The sequence below is a fragment of the Eulemur rufifrons genome, chromosome 19 (genome assembly GCF_041146395.1).
Source record: "Eulemur rufifrons isolate Redbay chromosome 19, OSU_ERuf_1, whole genome shotgun sequence".
NCBI lineage: Eukaryota > Metazoa > Chordata > Mammalia > Primates > Lemuridae > Eulemur > Eulemur rufifrons.
Window position 1 is genome coordinate 114,356,808 of NC_091001.1, and position 13,627 is coordinate 114,370,434.

Consider the following 13,627-nt stretch of genomic DNA (forward strand, 5'->3'; position numbering starts at 1 on the left):
AGTATTAATTTAACCATTACAATTTTTATGCCACTATATCTATGGAAACTAAAGAATTTTTGAGTCATTTATTTGCTTAGTGTAAAAATATTTTGTATAAGACCTTTTTTGTTCAAGTGTTTACATATTTAACCGAACAAAATTAACCTCATAGACAAAAGCACCCACTACCACTCTAACAGGCATATGAGGGTCTTTCTAATTGTTTAACTTCATAAAAGTTATGTAGCTTTTAAAATTATAAATAAAAGGATGACTTCCATACAGATAAAAGTGAGACTATTTTAGAAATAAAGGTGTTTTGCACAATATTTCTTTTTGAAAAACAATAGTATTGAATTTCTATGAGTTTTCTCCTTTCAAGAACTTTGAATCAAAGTGTTGATTGTACATTATAAAGGCTACTAAGTGACACATTCCAGGAAAAAAAAGAAGTTTGTTTTTCCTGATTGACTTAAAGGAACATGTATGATTCTATCACCACAAGTGCAAAAAGTCAATTGGTTAGAAGTTTCCTTCAAGTTTTACTTTTATGATGAATTCCCCTTATGAAAGACAATAGACCATTGCGATGCATTTGGATGATAGTGCTTGACTTGACTGCACTTTTCCAAACTCCTACCATGCCAGCACAGACTGCTAACAAGCAGCAGCAGTTGTTATATAATCCTTCCTTTTTTAGCCAGCCATATTTCTTTTTATTTTAGCTTGAGTTTTAGAGCTATAAGTTCATTTTAAATATTAATTTCACACATAGAAAATTTAAAATAATGAAATTCTGAGAGTTTATGAAGATTATTTAAAGTGACATCAGTTTTCACAGAGGATTATAGCTTCCGTGTCAGTAATATGATACCTGCATCTATATTATCATATGGAAGATTATGTTGTTGTCTTGTGATCAGTATATGCAGTCTTAAAATTTGTGAATGAAAATTGTCAACTTCAGAAAAACCTGGAGGGTGGTGCAATTGATTCTTTTCCATCCACCCCCCCCCCCCCGAAAAAGTTAATTACCAATCTTGGTTGGATTCTTCCTTGCCTCCCTGACATTTGACTGTTGCTAATTCACTGATTAATCTCATTAATGTGATTATAGTAGGATTTGGAGCTGGCTGCCATTGTTCTGCAGACAGTGCTATTCAGCCTGAGCACTTGCCACCTCATTCATTTTGCTGTGATTTTTCAAAGGCTGGTGGAGTGAGCTATTGTGAGGAAGGCCTCTCTGCCTCCGTTTCAGCACCGGGAGCTGTCCACAGCCGGCTGATCCAGTTGCAGGCTGCCCTGGCTGACTTCCTACCAGTCACTGGCAGTGTGAAAATGGCTCACTTCATCACCTTAACGATGATGCTAGTTGAGGTAGAAGTAGGAGAAGCCTTTATGGTCACAACTGAATGTTTTGAAGATGGTGGAAGCAAAGAGCTCTATGCTTGAAGATTTTTATTTTGTAAAGACCTTCCAGCTGGCATTACCTACACATTTACCCTACTTTCCAAATTATCAAACATATGATGACTTTGTCAAAATTGCTTGTATGTGTATAATTTTGGGTTGGAAAACTGTAACTGCTACTGATTCTCAAAATGGAAAAATCTTTATCGAAGTATATGTAATTATTATTAAAATTTCATCTCTGAAAAGATGAACCAGGATTATCTGGTGTTATAGTAAGGCAGAAAGTATGCATGACATACAAATTTCAACTTCTTTTGAGTTAAACTTGCATCTAGCAGCAGAACTTAGCCAATTTCATAAATTTGTGTTAGAAGCTGAGATCCAGGTTCAAGGCCCAATAATTTATGATCACATATGAGTGGTGTGCAAAAATTCCTAAAAGAATATGACTACATAGTCTTCTTTGGATTACGACAGCTGTATAAACATGACTTTAGAACTATGTGGCTATCTTTAGAGAATGAGTCTTCTTTGATGTGCTGCTTTCATTGTTCCTGTTACATTTTTCACTTTATTTTTTTTTTACTTTTTTGAAAATGCTTATATTTTATACCTTACTATTGAATATGCCCAAGTATTGTACTGTCTGGTGATTTCTGTCTGCTTTCTTTGTCAATGTTTAATAAATTCACACAAAGTCACAGAAATAAGTGACTTTGCAATTTCAATGATTTTTAAAGTTTTTCTACTTGTGAAAATTATATTTAAAAATCAAAATGTTGAATTAATAATCTGATTATTTGTTTGGCTGCCTTTAGAAATACTTCCCATGCATTATATTAAAAAGACAATTACCTCTTTGTGAAAAATTAATTTTGTTGAGTAAATAATAATTTCAAAGTCACAGATATAAACTAGGTTTCCAACTCTACCTGTAAGCAAGCCAGTCTGATTTGAGGGAGACACATTTTTCAAAAAATACATACCATACCATCTAAAATATTTTGTTTACTTATTATACATTTTAGTGGCTACACCCAACTTAAAGTCTTATTTATTCTTAAATGGTTTATATAAGAAACCCCCTCAGTGAACAGGAGGGACAAGGAAGACATCTTCAGTGGTGTCCACCTTGCCCTGCAGTGGGAGTTTGGCTGGCTGGGTGTCCCCTCTGGTCCAGGACTATAATTTCCAATCAATAACCAGGTTTTCAAATGCATCTAGTACTTTGGCAGGAAGTCTATCTTGATGCAACTCTCACCAGAACTCTTCTCAGAAAGCAAATGAATGGCAGATTCAGAAAGAGAGACCTTCAGTTTTGCTAAATTCTTAAATTACTCCATAGCATAATTTGATTGCAGTGACATTATGCATTTTTTATTTTCAAGTTTTTTAAGGGCACTTTTCACAAGCGTCTTCTTCTTTTCTTTGAAAAAATGTGTAGCATCCCTTAAAAAGGAGTAACAGAGGATAAACTTGAACAAAAACTTGAACATAATTAACATATTTTTCACCAAGCTAAGTTTCGTCATACTGAATCCAGGAATCCGGTACCACAACACTATACCTGACACTTACCTACATTTATTCCGAACTAAACTAAAGATAAAGGATACCACAATCTTAAAGATGAAAATACATATACGTAGTTGTTTTTTGTGGGTTTTTTTTTTTTTTTTTTTTTGTAGAGGGATTGTGTTCAAATATCTTATTTGGCTAGTATTTATAAAAATGATATTTTAAATTGGCACACCCCACATATTAGAAATATTGTCTATAATTGCCATAAGTTGTACAAGAATAAAACTAAATACTCTAGTTTCATGGTAATTTATTGTATGATTATTCCGATATGAGATTATTTAAGGTAGCAGCTATACATTTTTCCATCAGTGGGCTGTGTTTCCACGCAACGTGCTGCAGTTTGTAGAATTTTTGTGTTCCCCACCCCCCAACTGTCCTCTCTCTTTGACTCTGCCCCTGTTGGTGTCTTTTCCACCCTCTCTTCTCCCGGTGCCTCTCTCACACCTGCATTGTTCAGGCACACAATGATTTTCCTATGCATGTTTCCACAATGAAACTGTTTTTGGCTTTGACATCATAATGAGTCCTCAGGGCATCTGCAGAAGTCATCAGAGATGGCAGAGAAAATGTAAACCAGGTGTTATAAAACTACAAAGAATGCATACATGTTTATTTATTATATGAACAAATACTGATAAACATTGCTGTATTGAGCTGTTCTGTTAGGAAAATTTTCCTAAAATGTACTTCTTAAAAAAAAAAATTCCTGCTCCCCACGTGGTGATTATCAGAGAAGTTGGGAGGGGAGGAAAATATTTTAATCCAAGCGTTAGGAGTACTGTGCTGTGAGAAGATGGAGTGGAACAGCACATTCTCTTAAAGCTTTTCTTGCTTTCAGACTGCAGTGGTTTCTAGCAGGGCTCCCTGGGAAGGGAATTGTAACCCCTGTAGTAACCAGGGAGTCTGACCTCAACACACCAGGCAGAGGCTTGGGCTTCAGAGGAATCACCTTTGAGAGCTGGAATAGGGTGTTCCTGGTAACTTGGGGCTTCTGAGCCAGTCTCCCCACGGAAGCCACAGTCGGCATTGTGTTCTGGGGAAAACCTGCAGTGGCTGGTCGCCTGTGGTGGCTCTGCTCCGACAGTGAGCTGGGAGGGAAGCCACGGAGGGCAGGGGTGCGTGCAGCAGAGAGGGAAATGTGACTGGCACGTGCAATGGTCCCTCCATGGCAGACACAGCCCTGCATGCCTGAGAAACAGACTGCGGAACAGGATTCTCCTACAAAAGGTACCTCTTTTCCTTCTATTTTAAAGGCTACATAGGGTTTTTATTATTATTATTATTATGGGCCTGATGGTTGCAGCTCCCAGCTCTTTAGAATTATTTCAAATGTTCTCTTAAGCACTTCAACAAATAGTTGTTTCTTCACCTGTCTGCCTGTCTTCAGCTCTTATTTGATTACACATTACAGTACTTCTTAAAGCCGCGTGGTTTGGTGTATAAACAAGCCAACAATGGACCTTTCTCAAACGGAGCTACTCCTTCGGTATAATGCCATTGTGAGCACCCGATATGTCTGCACGCTGCCTGGAGTTGTTGTTAAACATGAGTCTGTGTATTCAAGGCTAGTTTCCAGGGGCGAGGGTGGGAGGTGCTAAAGTAGCCTTTATGATTTAATGTAGCCTTTCATCGTGCTGAGTGTTATAAGAGAGAGGTTTGCAGAGAGTGGAATGGTATAGTTATCGCCAGAGTAAAACATTTACTGCTTAACTCAAGAAGCCATTTATAAAATCAGCATTTTTTTTTAAGCTGGAAAAATGCTAATGAAAGTCATATAGCTATGTTCCTTTTTGTATTTTTGAAATCTTATTTGGTCTTGTCTTTTCAGATAAAACTTTTTCTGATTTTTTTTTCTTCAAACAATACTAAAAGGATAATAATGTTTTAACTTTCTTGGAAAAATGGTTCTAGGTCTTTTGCTTTAAAAGAAAATGATAAAAGCAGCTCATACCGAGAGAGAATGATATAGTGTGGTTGGCAACCTGAAAGAGATTTTAAGAATCACAGTTAACCCTTGCGTAACCATTCTCCCGTCCTAAGAAGTGGCAGGTTTTGGAACCTCTTTTTGTTTTGTTTTGATGTTAAACAATAGTACCATTTAAAATACTGTAGGTTCAGCTGACTTTTGTGAGGTTTCTTTGGCCACAGCGTGAATCTACCATAACATCGGTGATAGGGGAGCTATTTTTAGATATATTACCTAGCTGGGAGCTGGTGGCAGCCTGGCTCTGGTATTTACAGTTCTCGTCTATTACAGTGAATACAGCACTGCACATGATACACACTCTGCCCTGGAGATTTAGGGCCTGGTACAATGTAGGAAGCGCACAGCGCGCACCCCCAATCTCGCCCGCCGGTGCTGCAAGCTCGATACCCGGGAAGGCTGGAAATCGCTGGTGTAACCCACAGCCAGCCCGAAAGACACCGAGCCCACGGTGCAGTCCCCACACGTTAGGACTCAGGGAAAGGGCTACGCTGGCTGCCTGCGGACGCGGGAGACAGCAGGCCGGAGCTGCGGGCTGGTCTCTGCGGGAACCTGCGGGCGCGGGCAGGACGGAGCCTCCGCTGTCGCTGTCGCTGTCGCTGTCGCCGTCGCCTGCATGGGGGCTGCGCCGCGTCCCCGGCAGGGCTGTCCGCATGCGCGCCCTGCCCGGCGCGTAGTGGTGTCAACTTATTAATTTCCATCCTCGACGCCGGGCCTGTGAGTGTCCTGTCTGCGGGCATCATTACTTTGGCCCATGTGGCCGAACAATTAGCAGACGGGCTGCCCGCGCCGGGCCGCGGAGATGCGCCGCGCGGAGTTGGCGGGACGGACGCAGCGCGGACGGGGGGCGTCCTGGCGCGCGGGGGGAGCGCTGTAGTCGCCGAGCAGGTCCGAGGATTTTCTGGGTGAGTCGGGGCGGGGAGGCGGAGGGGGGGGCGCGTGGGAACCGCGCCTGTCAGGCAGACATCTCGGGGACCCCTTTGCGGGGGTGCCCGGGTCTCGCCGAGGTCCCCTGCAGGTAACGTGCTGCGCCCAGTCCCCGGCGCTGGTCCGCGTTCAAAGTGGAGCAAAGTTCAACTCCCCGCGGCCGGCGACAGCAGCGACAGCAGGAGTCCTTGCCGCTGGTCGGGGTGGCTGCTCATCCATCCTCCCTGCACACGTCTCCGCTGGAAATTAACTGTTTAGAGAGGATTGTTTCCAGAAATTTACAGCAGCCATTATTCAATGTGTTTAATTAATAATTTCTGGAACCGTGTATGGAGACGGGCAAAACTAGCAAATGTCATTTCAGTGCAAGCCCAGGCACAGTTAGTGTTGACTGGTGTGTATTTTGCCTACCTGGAAGAAGGTTTTAGCTCATCTAACCAGCAACTTACTGGGAGGTTGTGGAAACCGTGCTGAAGTTTCTATTGATCTATAGGATCTAGAGGCAGGAAATGCAGCGATCAGTGCAGTCTTTGGTCCTCTCAGCTCTTGCAGGAAGATGGAGATCATCTCTGCAAACCAGTCTCCTGAGTTGGATGAGTGAGAGTGAAGCTTGCTGGAACTCTAATTTTCTATTGTCACTAGTGACACATTTCTTATATAATTCTGTGACTGTGGTACTGGAATATGGGTGTTTCAATATTTAGTTAAATATACTTCCATCCGGGGGAAATCACTGATAAATAGTTCTATCCTGTTTTAATAATTCCTATTCTCCTTAAAAGGCAAGCTTTTCATTTTAACTGACCTAATTATTTCACCTGCTTTTAAGGTAGAACTCAAGTAGAAATTGTTATGCTTTAACTGTCATTTTACAGTTTCCTGAATATGTTAGATCACTTGATTTTCTTTTGCTTTTATTTGTAAGCTTATTTTTTTAAGAGTGGCTTTACTTTAGCTGTTCGCTTTAGACAATAACAGTGAATATTTGACAGGAAACACAACTTTTTTGGGGGGGGGCAATTTCTACTGTTTAAAAACCTACACCTTTCCAAAAAAGAAAAAAGAAAACTACCTTTAATGAACCTAAACCTCAAACACGAGATATTGGAAAACATATTAACCCTTTACATGCAGCTGCTGAAACTTGATTTTGATCATTTTCCCTCTCATACTGCAGGTTTCTGAATAATTATATTGAGCTCTATTTTTTGCATGTAGGTGAATTTTCAATTTTTTCTATCTACATATAGATATAAACATACAATATTTTCTATTTCATTTTTTAATTTTCTATAAACTAGAGTGAGGAAAAAATTGATTTTTTTTTCTTAATTTGACTCAAACAGTATTAAATATCAAATTGCTTTCAGATTCACGAGCTCTTACCTAGAGAAAAGTCATACTTACATTATTTTCTCATCACTGCATTTCATTGTAGAGTTGAGCCAAGCTTTGTATGATTACAATAACACTTTTTGGCTTTATGATGGGTTATAACTTTCTCAGGGCAAAATATCAGCTTTAATTTTAACCTCAACGTGTCCATTCGGAAATAGGTCCTTGAATCGGACTTCTTGGTGAAGCTCTTTGTGCCTGGCTGCCTTCAAAGGTGTAGCCCAGCATTTTTTTTTTTTTTTTTTTTTTTGGGCCAAAATTTTGTCACATTAGTCTCCACTTGACAGAGCCACATTATGCCACTATCTGTCACATCAGTTCTCAGGCCTGTGGAAGAGGGCTCACGTCCAATGACAATGAAAGGTCCCAGAGCTAGAAATAGGGTGATGTGTACCTGAGTGAAAATGCGATTCCTGGGGGAAATTTTCTGGTTTTAGTTTGGCTCTAAGGTTGCATATCAACTTTGGAAAGAAAAGTAGCCTTTTATAGCAAAAATCTTAATCAATTAATGAGATTCCAAAATATTAGTCCAAATGTCAGGCACCGTTTGGCTGAGCTGCTGTGTGGGCAGCAGGGGCTGGTGGTGGGGAGGGGCCGGCTCGCAGGGTCGCTCTGTGCCAGGGAGGCTGCAGAGGCCATCGCTTCAGTAGGACCCCATTGATTGTGAATTAGAAATATGTACATTTCTTCTCAAAAGGCTATTTGACCTTAATTCCTTTAAAATTCTGTACTATATTTCTGCACTCTTAGGAGTGCTGTAATTAATCTCTCCAATGGTTCTGTGAGTGCTTGCGTATACGCCAACGTGAGAATGTGTGCAAGCTGACCAGCTGTGAGCTTCTGGGTCAATGTGTACCGTGTAAACCTGCTTTGGGTATATTTGTGCACTCATTAGTATACTTGAAAGAACTTTATGACCCAGTGTTACATACTGACTGCTTTTTGCTAAAGTCTGCCTGCGTAGCCAGCATGCTCAAATTGCCTTACAGAAAATTACCCCAAGGATATTGAACATTTGCCTGAGAAATTTTCAGGTGTGGATGTCAAGCTTGGGTCTCTAAACAAGCCACCCACTGATTAATAACGGGGGTGGGGGGGAGTATGTTGATAGGGATTTTCAGCGCAGGTCTCCAGTTCAAACCCTGTTTTGAGTTCTACCATCATGCCATCGTCCCAAGCTGGATTCATAGCAGCCAACATAATGGTTTTCGACAGTCGGCCTTGCCTGTCCGTTTGGGGGCTACCACATCACTGAACCCTAAAAGCAATGGACGGTTCTTAGAGGCCGACTTTAAACTTGGCCCAGTCTCCCCACCCAGATGCTCACATTCAACCAGCCTATGCCATCCACACAGAGGCTGAAAGCACAGGGCATTGTCGCCATGAAACAATGCTAGCCAGGCTGGTTGTGGAAATAATCGAGTCTGCAGGGCACCCCATAGAGAGCCATCAAATCAAGTCTGCTCTGGAGCTGTCTGCTAGATTGTGAACATTCAGAAATCGATGCTGCATCTGCTAGTGGACCCTTTGGTTCACTGAAACTCCCACCTGCCTAATGCATCTGGGCAAGAGCTTTTCAGAAACCAGTTTCCTTCAGGATAAATTTAATACGTCTTGAGGGCCAGGCGCAAGCAAATTGATTCTATCTCTGCACCAGAAAAACTCATAAACATCTGTAAGAACACAGATTTTCAACAGCCCAGGATTAGGGGATGCTATTTTGTAAAATATTCCAAGCCTACTCGCTTCATACCTTGTGCCAGCATGGCATTTTTTAATTAGGAAGTTGATTAAAAAGGGCACAGTAGACCATGGATGCATGGTCTTTTGGCATCCAGCCAGCTGTTTGTTGTCTGGGTCGTGGAAAGCGTTGCTCATCACCAGTTGCAGGAACGAGGGGGATCGTTATGAGGGATGGCAAGAGTGAAATTGCTCTGCTGTACGTGCTAATGGCAGCTGGCTGAGGTTTCATCCGTATAAGGCTTTTCTGCAGACAGACTTGCCGGCTTCCTTCATGAGACAGAGATCACTTGCACTTTGCAGATAACTTGGAGACGTGGAGCAACTGGGCGTGTTACACTGAGAAATTCTGTGGTCTGATTTTTCGGTGGTCACAGTGAGAGCTCATAGGTACCTGTATTTTCTAGTTTTGAACCTATTGTTGCCCTTACCTCCTGTGGGCTGGAGTCAGTGGTGGTGTTGCTCTCACAGTGCTGTGCTGCTTGTCTTCAAGAGTGACTGGTTTTGTTTTTGCCTGGTTTTTTTTTTTTTTCCCCTAAGGGAAATTTCTTTCTTTACTGGCTCTTTTTAGGGCTCAGAGTATATTATCACAGAAATAAAATTTTATGCCTAATTGTAGTGTTCCTATGGCTAATGTGGTGTGAATAAGTGCCATGTTATGAATTTAACCCTGTCTGTCCTTCTCACGTGTGAGCGCCCTCCCCAGACCCGGCACAGCACAGACAGCGGAAGGACAGCCCAGGTGCCCGGCACAGGGGACGGAGGCTCTAGGGCTCCTACGTGGAGCTCTATGGGGATCTTCAGGGTTCAGGGTCAGGGGAGTGTGTCTTCGCCCCAGGGGGACTTGTCAGCTGCTGGGGCAGAAAGTGTCCCTTTTGTTCTTCTTCCCCTGAATCTATTTGTTAATGTATTAATTATTTTTAGAACCAGCATTTTAGAAGAGTTCAGTGACAGACTAGCTGGAACAGCCACACTAGTGGGCAGCCCAGGGATTTCCTCACTGTCCCCTCCTGGAAGGAAAAAAATGTCATCAGAGTCAACACTGAGGACTAAAGGGTGACTCCTGGCAGCCAGCTCCTCCCTTCACTTCTCAGCTCTGAACTGCTCCTGCCACATGCATGTACTGAGCACCTGCTGTGTGCAGAGCCGGGAGAGACAGAGCAGGGAGAGGTGGTTTTCTGCCCCACGAAGATATGTGGATGTGTATATGTATATGTGCATATGTTTATGTGTATATATATGTGTATATGTATATGTGTATATATGTGTATATGTATATGTGTATACATACACATGTATTCCTGATAAAAGGTAATCACAAATGCTACTAGATTTAATTTTTCTTGAATATATTTTGAAATAGATTAAAATATTTTCCTTACTTAAGAAGAATAGTAGGGTGAACCTTGAGGTTCCTTTCCAGGAATGATTAATACTTTAGGAATCAAGGAGATCATTCCAAAAATTAGCACTTACTAGCATAGCATTGTGTAACCATATTTCTCTATTTAATCACACATACTGTTTGAGTTTATTGCCTTGTTATAAAATCTAGAGCTAAAAATATCTGAGGGTTCTGAGTGAGTCCTCACCCATCATGGCTCCTATGTACACGTTAGCTGTTCCCCTATGGTATACAGTCAGTTACAACCAAGCAAGCCTTTGCTTACCTAAGAATGCATGAAACAGTAAACAGAACGCTGTTTTGAGGAAGCAGTGTTGGTAAATGTCAGGTGTCTGTTTTGCAGTTTCTGGGGATTTCAAAGCTGTCGATACCGGAGATCAACAACAGAACAGTCTGGGTGTGACATGGTTAAGCCTGGACTGTTGGCTGAGGCAACCTCCAGGCAAACAGGAAGATCCCCTGGGTCATCCAACCCGTCTCTGCCTTTGGCCTGTGACATCAGCTGTCCTGCCACCGTGCCGACAGCTGAGAGGGGCCGCCAGTGCGGCCTCCACCGGCTCACCATTGGCTGCAGACGCATCACAAGAAGGAGGAGAGGAGAATTCAAATTAGAAACTGGTCATGCGTTTCAGACCACGCCGATGACTGTACACCGCATTTCCATTGAGTCAGACCTGACTGAACATCCTTGCCTATTTAGAATTAAGAAATTTGCCATTAAATCCTATAAAAGACAAGTTAGGTTAGAATTAGCATTTTATAGTCTCTCAAAGTCTGGAAATTTAAGTAGCTCAGCCATCAAAAGGCCACATGGCTTTGCTTAAAAATGGAATTCTGAGATTACATAAAATGAGAAGTGTTGGGTGATGCTAGGTGCTTCTATAGAACAGGAAAGAAAATCTTAATAATCTACTCAGATAAATTGCACACTAATTTATCACTCGTCCTTTGCTGAATGTGGCACATTTGGTACTGAATTAACATGTAAAATTTTCCACTGAATTTGTATTCTGAATTTTCCAAGATGTTTTGCAATTCTTTTCATAGTCCTGAGAATGAGAATGGAGGTAGCTCTGCCACCCGAATGTTTTTTAGCTAATATGCTGTTACTGGGATTTTGTTAGCTCAAAAACAATCCTTTTCCCTAAGAGACCCACACCCAAAGTGCAAGCCAAGAAATATTGTTATCTGTTCTCCAGGGACAAGTTAACACACCTGTTTACAAATGGGCTAAGCCACCTGTTCATCTAGTGTTAAAGTTAATGATCAAAACAGTATCTGACCAAAGGGGCTAGTTAGTGTGAGTGGGAAGAGCCCACTTGTGGGAGAACAGGTGGCATCTCACCTTAGCACCCAATGCTTCAATGCATGTGGATGTGTATTACTTTTTGAATAAATTAAAAATCATACTCAGCATGTGATAAATACCCCAAATATTAAGTATCAACATTCCAAGGATTACATGCAGAATGTTTGCAAAAGTGGTGTAGCCAGTCATAGTTTACATTTCATACCGCACATTTCCAAATCCCAACATGTGCAGATTAAATCATTGCTTTTAGCCTCAAAGCCATAATGCAAATGTGAGGGTCACTGATTGGACAGTCAGCCTCAGAGAAACTGGCCTCTCTCTCTCTCTTTCTCTCTCTCTCCCCTTCACACACACACATCAGTAAGGCTTTTCACACGTCTCATCCTGCCACCAACAAAATCTAGTCTCTTCCCCTTCCTCCCGTGACTGAGGAGCAGGTGCTGGACCGTACGACACCATCCCGCTAACTTTTCTGCTGGCCTTGGCGCCACGATTGGCTCCTGCTCCTGACGTTTTGTTTAATGAAGGCAGGTCAAGAGGACAAATAAATAATCCCTTGACTGATTTCTCTGGTCTCTTCCAAGAGTCAGAAACATTCTACTCTGCCTGGCTTGGTGACACCAGCCAGACTGCACAGGTGCTACAAGCTTCCGGTAATTCTCCATAACACTAAAAATGACCCAAGACACAGGGGAATTTCACTTTTCCATTAGCTTCTAGGGGGGTATTTTCACCTAATATCAAACCGTTAGTCATCTTTTTCTTCTTCTTTTTTTGGTCCTTTTTATTTTCTAAGTGAGATTTTCCATCCATAGTCAACTGTGACAATGACGTCGAGCCCCTGTGAAGAGGCCTGGGTGGGAAGGACCTTTGTCATGGGCAGCTTTCCATGTGACTTGGGGAGAGTTTGAACACGTCATCTCTGCCGTCCACCCCCAGTGCCCATGTGTGTGAGGGAGCTGGACTCCATCATTTCCCACAAGCCCTCAGTGGGAGCATTAGCTGACTCTGTATTTGGTGTTCTCACGAGAGGACGGCTCTCAAGAGGCAGTGCTGTGGAGTGGGGGGCTTAGTGCCATCAGCAGGGCCACTACCAGTGGGCTCCATGTTTGTCATCGTTTTGCAGAGACGTGCACAAGCAAACTTAGCGCCAACACCCTGCAGTATGTAGGGCAGGTGCTATTGTTTGATTGATGGGTATCAAATGAATTGACGTGAAATTCATCTAGTCACATGGCTCTTGGTCATCTAGAAAACTCCCTGGACTGTGTGACACTCAGACGTGTAACTGAAAACTAGCTTTCTCTTAAGTTCTTTTCCCTCTTAATTTTATCTATTTGGTGACTATGATTTTATCTTAATTCAGACAAGTATTCCACTATGGTAACTACAGGTAGTGAATTGCCCTGACAGAATTCAAAGAAATTTATTTCATGGTGGCCCTATGATAACTACATTGTTTCTCTGGACTCAATCTAATTACTGTGGATCTTCTTAACCTGTCATGATGTAGGCAAATGAGATACATATAATTAATATGACTGGGCTTAATACTTGGGGAAATAGCCCATTAGCTTATGTCTGGCATTTCTTTACAAGAAGCAGTGTTTGGGGTGTGCACAGGTGAGGCAGGATGCATTTTTAGCAGCCAAATCTATTATACAATCCATGTCCTAGTTCTGGCAGCCTCGAGCAGAAGGCACCCAAAATGACAAGCTGGAACTTGTGGGTACAAATAAACGGAGTGCTCACCATGGTGGCCAATGGCATATTCCTCAGCCACCCAGAGGAGTGGACTTGAGCGTTTCCCCTAAATACCCCAGTGAGGCGGAGAAGATCAGAGTGGCCACAGTGGGGAGGACACGAGAGAGAGGGGGAGCCCTGG

The 13,627-nt window shown here is 42.2% G+C and overlaps 1 protein-coding gene across 4 annotated transcripts in view; it reads left to right on the forward strand.

The window, feature by feature from the left end:
• The first annotated feature begins 5,563 nt into the window (after positions 1 to 5,563).
• MYT1L (myelin transcription factor 1 like) overlaps positions 5,564 to 13,627 on the forward strand; it is a 425,635-nt gene continuing 417,571 nt past the window's right edge. For all 4 annotated transcript variants that reach the window (XM_069495366.1, XM_069495367.1, XM_069495363.1 and 1 more), the window contains exon 1: positions 5,564 to 5,868. The gene's annotated coding sequence lies outside the window, so the exon portion shown is untranslated. The remainder of the gene's footprint in view (positions 5,869 to 13,627) is intronic.